Source organism: Melopsittacus undulatus, chromosome 3, assembly GCF_012275295.1.
Source record: "Melopsittacus undulatus isolate bMelUnd1 chromosome 3, bMelUnd1.mat.Z, whole genome shotgun sequence".
NCBI classification, from domain to species: domain Eukaryota; kingdom Metazoa; phylum Chordata; class Aves; order Psittaciformes; family Psittaculidae; genus Melopsittacus; species Melopsittacus undulatus.
In genome coordinates this window covers 78,510,691-78,520,805 of record NC_047529.1, presented here as the reverse complement: position 1 = coordinate 78,520,805, position 10,115 = coordinate 78,510,691, and positions in this window count along the sequence as shown.

Genomic DNA, 10,115 nt, shown 5'->3' with positions numbered 1-10,115 from the left:
GTCTTGACACCCCCATCTCACATTCTCTCCATCTTCTTGCTTGGGTTTCAGAGACTTCCCTAAGCTTTACCACTTTGGTTAAAGATCCAAATGTGTACTGATTGTTATCTAACATATTTGCTCTCTGATAGAAATGCAATTGGGAGTGTGGGCCAAATTCCATACACTTTTAAAATGTCATAGTTTCAGCAAAGGTCATTCTCTAAGAGTTCAACCGATTGTGCTACAGCAGCTTAGCTGGTCACCTCTATAAAAGCAAATTATAAGTTACCTAAGAAGTTACCTAAGCACTGGAATACTCGTAGTGTCAGAGCCATGTCATTAGACTGAATCAACTAACTTTTTCCCAGATAATTCCTGAATAGTGTTCAAAAGTTGACACTGGATGGAGACTATCACAAAGAGTTTATGTGCACATAGCCAACCTCTTTTGGACACTCAGGGGATTTGTCAGCATAGACATGGGCTGTTCTGTACTAGCCAGCCTCAATTACTATCAACATTTCTGGACGCTTTTGTTTTTCCAGCTTAAACATGGCTTACAACTGTATATATGCTCTTAGCTCACTCATGCTGTAAAGCAGAAAAAAATCATTCTAAACCCCACTGGATGGCTTTTAATCAAAGGTGCACTTAGGTAGAAACCAGGACAAAGATTGAGTCCCAGTACTGTTACCTCACTCAGCAGATATCCAATGCTTTCTTAAACCTCTATAATACACTCATGCATTTGATGCCTAAAATATAGCCTATGTTATGAATGTCTTGCTGTGCAATATATATTGCTGTTATGGCGACTATTATCTCATTTCAAATTAAGCACATACCCTAGTTAGAAATCCTAAGGTGGGACAGTTAGAAGCTAAAGCATAACATTGTTACATAAAGCTTGGAAAGTATCTCTTCTGTGAGTAAAGAGATAAGTATGCACATGTAGTCCATGTCTCCAATTAATAATATAGCAGTGTCATCATGGACAACTGGATCAATAGATTAAACCACCCCCAACCTCATTGAAATTCAGCACTGTAGGATGAGAAGGTCATTACTATATTCAGGGGTTGAAATTAAGAGGAAGATTCATTAACTTTGAATCCAGCTCATAACGCCTGCAAGACTGTATACTGTGCAGTGGCTTTACATTCTTAATAAGACAGGAAGCATTAGAAACTGAAAGACTGTCAAAAATAATTTCAGTGAAGTAATATTTAAAAATAAATATTATTTGCTATAAAACAAAGTAAGAATTCCAGAAATATGTGTGTTTTAAAGAGAGGTAATAAATACATCAATAAACAGATAAATTCAATTATATTTTCTCATGTTGAACTCTGATAACTTTCTTAAATGAATTTTAGAAATTGATGATAATCAACAATATAGGAACACTGTGCTGGAAATGACTGCAAAATAGGAGTTGAAAGTTCTATGCATGACAAATACCTAATGAAAGGGGAAAATCTTTGGTACTTCCTTTATTTCAGGATCTTTTCTTCACCTTCCTCTTTAGCAGAGGACCCTTACTTCAGCTGCATGTGTAAGTATTGGTATTGTTGTTGGCATCACGGAAACTGTCAAACTTACTGAAATTAGATCTGATTTTATATGCACTTACAGCAGTGCAAAGGATAGAGCATAGCTGTAAAGATACCCCAAAGTTGGACAATTGCTACAGTAGCAAGCTTGAAATCGGGCCCAAGGTTAGTAGCAAGAATGTGTCATGGTGTGAATGACATGAACTCCAATGTTTTTTGTTGCAAACCTTGCAACAGGGAAAGAAAAACCGACAGTATCACTGAGCTTCTGTAACAGGTTCTGTAAGACTGTATCAGTGAGAGTTTCCACACAAGCATCCGCTGAAACCACCAAGCTCAAGCTCTGCCATGGCCAGAGATCAAGGGCTATATGTGTGTGTGCTTTCACCTGCTTGTTTTAAATCCCCACAGACAGCAGGTAAGAAAACAGCTCTCTGCTCTAATGTCAAAGTGCTGACTACGGTTTTTTAAACAGCCTTTCAAAAGAGTAGTATCCAGCTGCTGCAGAAGATGGGGTGGACACCACAGTTCCTCTGGTGTGAAGCTGTATGGTTGCACTTCCCTTGCTGCCTGGGAGAAAGTGGCTGGAGTGGGGAAGTACTGCTGTTTCTACCTCACTGCCCATGACAGCTGTGGGAAGTAGCACTGTCCTGATCCTATCTGCCTCAAGTTGTCCAGAAACGGGGTAGTAAGAAGGTATTTGACATTTTCTTTCAAGCACAGCTCTTGTTTGCTCCCATCACAATCCAGTCCAAAAGGGAAACCATGTCTTCTATCACCTTGGGTCTTTGAAGAATCTAACAACAAGGGATGTTCAGTATTCCTGCTGTGAACTTTTGTGTGTTAGAGTGCTGTAAGATAAGAGCAGCAGACTTGCATATTCAGTGCCTGTATGTGTGAATGACAAGACAGGAGGAAAACAGGGATGAATATGAGACATGTGTTCATAGATGTCAATGCAGTCTTACTAGCATGAAGAGTAAAATCAAGGGGCAATCCTTAACTCAGCAGCGTGCCTTCAGGTTGGTGTTAACTCAGTTACATGCCTGGTTTTGGATAAGACCTATCATGCTTCCTGCTACTTCAGAGCAGGGCAAAAAAAACCAAAAGTCTGTTTGGAAAAATAAAAAGAGAAAGGTCTTACAGACATGTTCTCATCCCATACTCATAATGGAGGCGAAAGAGCTACTTGAGAACTAGTTTTAAAAGTTATAAGAATCTCTTAGTAGTAGTCACTTAGCCACTTAGTGGCTAAGGAGAGATCAGACCTTGACTCAGACCTCAACTCAGACCTCTTTCCAGTCATACTATGTTTAATACAAGCATGTGTGATTTGAAAAGTACACTGACAGACACAGTAGCAAATATCAAACTTCTTCTTCAACTTTTGTTCCATTTAATCATAATTCATGCAGTTTCTGTGATGCAGAAGAGTTTACTAGAGCTTTTCTGTGCTGTTTCAAATTAGTTTTTCCTTTGTAATCATTCCCCAGTGATCACTGAGTAAGACTGAGAGGCTGAGCCTGCTGATTCAGAAAGTCTTAGCTTGAAAGATAGCAAAATATTCTTGAAAGTATTTAAATTTGTCCTTATCACTGAAGGAATAACATGATGGAAATCAACAACTTTTAAGCAGAAGACTATATTAAGATTGCACAATGTTTCATACCAACAAATTTAAAATTACACTAAGCACATAAAGAAGACAAGGAAGTCTCACTAAAAGCATGTTCTCCACCCCCTGAACTAAATTCTATGATCTCTCAGATCAACTAATTATATATTCTATACTTCTTTCATGTTGTTTCAATTTTAGCAAAAATAAAAATCTACATGTTGCTATTACTCTGAATTCAAAATTAGCTGATGCTAAATGAGGTTTAGTACAACAATGATAATGATACTTTTTGATCCTCCTCAGAGTTAACACTTATTACCTGCAAAACACATCCAAGCTAGAAGGACATCAAAAATACAACCAAAGAAGTCTAATTTTATGGCAATTTTGCAGTGACTGCTATGACAATACAGCAGCATTACTAAACCGAATTCATATTGTCGATATATAGTGCCATTAAGGGCTCTGAGTTCACCAACAGATGAAATCCATTTTTCAGTAACACAAATGCTGGCTTAATTTACAGAGATTTATGGATCAATTTCTTGCCCACAAGCTGTGTATCACAGTCCTATATTGAGCTTCTTTCATGCCCTTAAGGGCAATCTTCAGGAGAAGCCTTTCAGATTGTGTTTAATTTTTAAAATGTTAATTTTTAAAATGCTCTCTTGCTGGCTTTCAGCAACTCTTAAAAATTATAACCAGAGCAGATGCTGACTTCTTGTATTTTCTAATCCTTCAGACTTTTACTGCTAGGTACACAGATGTTACCAGCAAACAATGATATTTGTAGTGGCCTAAAACGGAGCACCCCACTTTCACTTCCATACCAGCTTAAACTGTTTTTTTCTTAAGAGGTTACCTTTCTTTCACCGTTTTCTGGCTATAGGTTTGTACAACAGATGTGCTTTCAGCATAGTTCCAACAGAAATTTCTGTTAAACTCTAATAAATACGGAAGACAGATTGAACTCAAAGCTGGCATGTTTCTCCTCCTCATTTCTCTGAAGGGGTCTGAGGCAAGGGGAAATCTTTCTTTTGACTAGCTTCTATCACAGTAGTTTATAGAGAATAAAAAATAGTATTTTACCTCTAAAAGATTTTTTTCAAACAAATTATTTATTTTGTTTTAAAATTGACTAAATTTTATGTGTATAAACACTATATTTAAGTATACAGATAACTCTGGAATATGAGAAACTTGTTAACCTTATTCCTTGAATAAAAGTTTTTCTGGTTTATAGTTAAGAATTTCTGTGCATATGGCAATGAAAACAGTATTTTTGAACTTTGCAATTTTATTTAATGATTTCTCTGAAGAAAAAAACCCTTACTAATGTAAAATCAAAGGAACAGAATTAAATAGTAATATAGGTGATGGATTTTCTTTTTCAGTTTATAATCCTTGTAAACCCATATTAAATTATAAACTTAATTGACTCAGACAGGTAGAAGAGGAAAACCTATAGTTACTCTCTACCCTCTTCTCCATAAATAATGGGTTTTATGCTTTGGAAGCCACAGGTCAAGTCACATTGATATAATTTTTTTTTCCCACTTTGACTGACAAACATTTCAGGCTAGATAGCAGTATCAAAAGTTTGTCCTGGTTTTATGCAGGAGCATAAACTTCTGTTTATGTATAACTTTTGCTGTATAAGCCACAAATTTCTGATAAAAAAAAACCCAAACAAATCAAAACAAAACTATATTTGTTACCTCTCATCTCCATTTGGTCTTATATGTGTTTTGAGGCATGAGCTGTGCTTGGTTTTATCATTTTAGACAACCTCTTTTGTATATATATATTTTTCTAGCAATGTAAGTGACCCAGCTTCAAATATTACCAAATTAAACCAGTAGTCTGTCTTAAGCAGACAAGCCCTCACATTCCTAAAAGTTTCATTGCTTGCTTGAGCCCCAAGTATCATAAAACACAAAGTATTTCTTGATTTACTACTTTAATTACTATGAAAAGCAGTATGGGTAGGACAAGACATAATGCCAGAATTTGGAGTCAGAAAGTCCAAGCAGTATTTGTAATTGAACCACTGCATGGTCATGGACCAAGCATTGCATATCTCTGTTGCTTTACATTTAAAATAGAATAACATTTATCTTGCTTGTATGCAAATACCGAGAATATAACCATTGTTTAACACAGGTGAGGAGACCAGAACAAATATGAACTGCTTACTTTTCCAAAACACTTTCTAAAATATATACAGAGAGACTGGAAGTCCTGTGGTATTGTCACTGATTTACTTACCTTTAAGATATGACACCTTACATGGTTTTTTACCCTGCTTTAGTGAGCTTTTTGTACCACAGTTTAACATCACGACTTAGTACACAGCCACTGTGTGCCATAGAGGATGACATGGATCTGAAAATATTCACAGACTTTCTTGTTTCATACTTGCACATATATTTTTTAGCTAGGGAGGGGTACATAAGTAAATGCATTGCAGAGAGTAAATGTATTATTGTGCTGCCTGCTGTGAGTATTTTTAAGGCAACACAGAGCTTTTTAATTTAAAAACATTATGTGCATTTTCACAAGTAGCTGGTGTTTAAAGTACGTTTTGTAAGCAAATTGCAATTGATGTCTTTTCTGCTAATTTGGTATCCAGGGAAAATCTTGAAAATTAGATCTATATATGACTAACGAAAGTCTGTTGTACAATGTAGTTAACTGAGCCGAAGTAGACCCTCATGAAGTGACACTAATCATAAGACGTAAGTCTCATAGGTCTTGTGTCGTCATGTTTGCTTTATGATTCATGCATGAGCCAGCTACCGGTGAAGCCTCTGGAAAGAGCTTTCATCACTGCGCTCTCTGGTGGGCACACACAGGAGACATGGGCAGAAAACAAGAGTTGCAGGAGGTGGCAACCAGAGACATACCACCATAGCTGTACCCCTTCTAAATCTCTCATATGAAGCTGTAGCTGCCATGCATTACTCGTGGAAGAGCTATACTTCCTCCTGCAACATGCAGAAGTGTCTTTCCGAGCTTGGTCCTTCTGCTCAGCAGCTGAGGACTCCCTGAACTATATGTGCCCACAGCTAATGTGAGGAAAAAAAGGAAAAGTGAGGAAAAATATCCTTACTGTGAGGGTGGTGAGGCACTGGAATAGGTTGCCCACAGCAGCTGTGGATGCATCATTCCTGGAAGTCTTCAAGGCCAGGCTGGACAGAGCGTTGAGCACCCTGGTACAGTGGAAGATGTGCCTGCCCATGGCAGTGGGGTTTGGAGCTAAATGATTTTTAAGGTCACTTCCAACCTAAACCATTCTATTTAGTACTACGGGTTAGAGCCAGCTCCGAGCTTCACAATCCTCTCAGTGTGGGTCCTACATAGGCTAAGGAACCCACTGTATCTAGGCTCTTAGTGCAACACCAGCATTCACCATTACTATCTGGTTTTGCTACAAGGTAGCATCGCGTTTCCAGGCGTTTGCTTTTCAATGAGCGTACAGACATACAACATGCTATGCTAGCTACCCGAAGTCCTGCACAAAGACTGCCCTCACTTTGGGCCTTACAGCTACCCACCCTACCCCCCCACCCCCCCCAGCTAATTTCCCCAACTCTCCCACTGCTCCTCACTATGCCTCAATGCAGCCACAGCTGCACCAGCCAAGGGCAGCAGCACTTCTGGCCCTTCACAAAAGCTAGCCCAAGACTCAGAGATCAAAAATGGGGCAGAGAAGGGTGAGGGTTTCCTCCTCTTCCCCAGCCATGCATCTGCTAAGCAGGGGACATCGTCAGAGATGTTCCTGGTGTCAGGGCTGGTCCTGACATTACAGCTGGCTAGGGGATTTGGAGGGCTCTTTGTATCCCCCCCAGCATGAAACTAAAACCTCCAGAGCAGTCAGAAAACATAGGGAATTACTTTTTTTTTTTTTTTAAATCTGGATTTCTCAAAATACCTCCCAGGCCCTTGGCTTGAGTGCTGTGCTGTGATGCTGAGATACTGTGAAGGCAGTTCCAAATGCAAAAAGCGGAGTAATACTAAACCTTAGAAGCTAAGCCCTCAGCGGCTGAATGATCTCAGAAGCAAGAATGTTTATTCCTTTGTTTGAACCTTGCAACTATTCCTGCATGTGCCAACAGGCTCAAGCAGACCATTGCTGCTTTTATTTCATGCTGGGAATATCAGCACTGTTTTTCCCCTCTTGCCTTTTATTGTCCTGTATTCCTTCAGAGGAGAAACCACTCCAACAAGGAAATATTAAAATCAAAAACATGTCTTGGCATGACAATTTTTTCATCCTCTGGTAAAGACTCACATTCCAGCAGTTGTCCATATCTGTAACATCTCATCCTGTACTCCAAAGTTTAAATGTATTAAAGGGGGAATCCTTTCTGTCATGACAAGTGTATCCCAAAATCAAGGATCTATCCCAGTAATTGCCTGGTCCATCCTTACATTCAGGCATTTCAACTCAAGACACCAGCTCCTCCTAACCACAGTGGATGCACTGTTGCATATTCATGTTATGCTTTTTAGATATATTGCAAGTCAGCACCATTAGCTTCTTCCAGGAGAAACACCCAGGCCACACCACAGCAGCCATGCAGCTGGGGTGTTCAGGAAACCCCAGATGATCGGGAACTCAGTGTCCAATTCCAGGCAAGTCTCTGTTTGCTGCTTTACCCAGGCTGGTGCTGAGGGCACCCACTGCTTTGGAGTGGTGGCTTTGCTTTCCACTTGTCACTCCATGGGCACAGAGTGGACAAAAGTTATGTTTCTGGGGCAGCAAATGACTCATTGAAGAGGCATATGAATTTGGCAGCAGGATAAAACTTTTTTAGAAGTCTCCTGTTTTTTTAAGTGTAGCAAATGTGTATGTGTCCTACACAAGTATGTTTGAAAAAGAACAAAAATTAAAATCGGTAACTGAATTCACGTCTGGGGTTTTGTTCTTTCAATAGCAGATTTAACGTGATTACCTGTGACCAGAGTAACTAGATGGATAACTGCGATCAGCGGAGGTGGAGGAAATACACTCTCCATGGGCGCAGCAAGGAGGAATTCAATGAATCGGGCTTCTTGCAGTGTTTCAAGAGCACCATCGTGTGGTTTTCCCTTTGCATAACATATTTCGTTTTTTTAAATATCTACTAGAGCTTAATTTCCTCAAACGGATTCTCAGGCCTTGATTTTAGGAGTAGACATTTTGGGAGATGGTGAGGGAATTCTTACCACAGTCTTTATCTAGATTCCTATTTTAAACTCTGTGAGTCAGGACTGACTTTATATTTTCACCACTGAAATATTCTGAGCTATGTGGAGAGTGATTGTTGCCAAATCCCTGGGTTTTAAACTTTTTTGTCAAACAAAACATTCAACATGCTAAAATGTTGCTTCTTTGCTGTGGAACCTTTGATTAGTGACAGTATATCTGGCACATGCCACACATCAGAAATCAGCCTCCAAGACAAACAACTAGGCTGTGTGCTGTGCTAAGGCACCAGCAGATGCAGATTTGTAGTAAGAGGCTGGTTGTGGTTTTTTTCTGTTTTGGTTCTTCCATGTCCCACTGACCTCAAAGCACAAAGGCTGCTGCTGCAGGATAAATTACAGAGGTAACTGCGTACAAACTCACTCTTGTTTTTACAAGTTATGATAGCATCAGATTAATCACTGTTATGTGATACTTGTCTCCAGTTTCTCTAGTAGCTGTTGCAGGCCAGCTAAGATTGACTTTAATGCACATATTGATTTGACTTTAAAAGACATAAACATCTCAAGTCGTTCCTTGGGTTTTTCAAGTCATCATCAAAATGAGAGAGAAAAAAGCTGAAAAACATGGAAGTTAAATATGGATTAATAAGGTCCTAAACCCCTGGCTCTGTCTGCCTCCCATGTAGGGTCAGGATGAAATAAGGAATATTCTGGCTCCATACTTGGTCAGGCCAGGGGGAAATGTTGCTAGCCACAGAAATTTTCAGAGCAGAGAAGCATCACACTCTTCCTTACCATGCAGAGCAATGCCTAGAGATAAGCAAGTAACTGGGTGAAATCTGTACTCTTGCACCAGCAAGCCAGGGGACTCTGTCAGCCTGCAGGTATTTATCACCCTCTGTAGATCTGAAAGGCGCATGCAATGTGAACAAGAAGCTTATCATGTCCCTGCACTGTCACTGAGGCTGCCAAATGTTGAGTCTGAAAGTGGTTTTGACAGCACAGATGTAGTAGTTGGAGATGGCTCATCTCCATATGGCAAGTGCTATGCTCTTGTGCTAGGTACAGCTTTCACGTTGATTACATATCAAAGGCAGGTTCAAGATAGGCCAAACACAGGCATTAACAACGATCTGCATTTACGACTCTATTGCTATCTTTGGTACACAAATTATGCTCCTCAACACTGGCTGGGGGGACCCATTAGTACAACACCTCCACTCTGATGAGCTGCTTTCTCACTGTGCAGTAGATGCCAGCATGCCTGGGTGGAGACATATTGTCCATTATGCTTTTTTTCTGACCTACACCATTCACTGAAGGTATTTATGACATGACCATTAATCATGTGGCTTTCAGTAAGATGCAGTTTTCATACAGGTCCAATGTTCAGCATTATTGGGCAAGGTTTCAACTGCTGAACAATTTTACCCTAAAGGAAGAAATAGCTGCAAGGCTACCACAGATCCCCATGCTTCTCTTGCATATGGAAATTGAAAGCATTGGTGAGAGGCCAAGGTCCTTAAGGAACTGTCATCCACCGGTTGAGGACTACAATCTTGAATGTCTATTTTGATTATTAACACTAAAGCTGGTAGGCAAGGGACTGAGGGTCAGGATAAGACAAAAATGGTTGGACAAGAAACAACACAATGGTTTGCAGCATAGCCAGTACAGCTTGGCCAAAGCTTTCTCAGAGGTAAAGTAACCTGAGCTTTCCAACAAGGTTTCAGGTAGAAGGTAACTGCCTCTTATCACTCAGAAGTTAA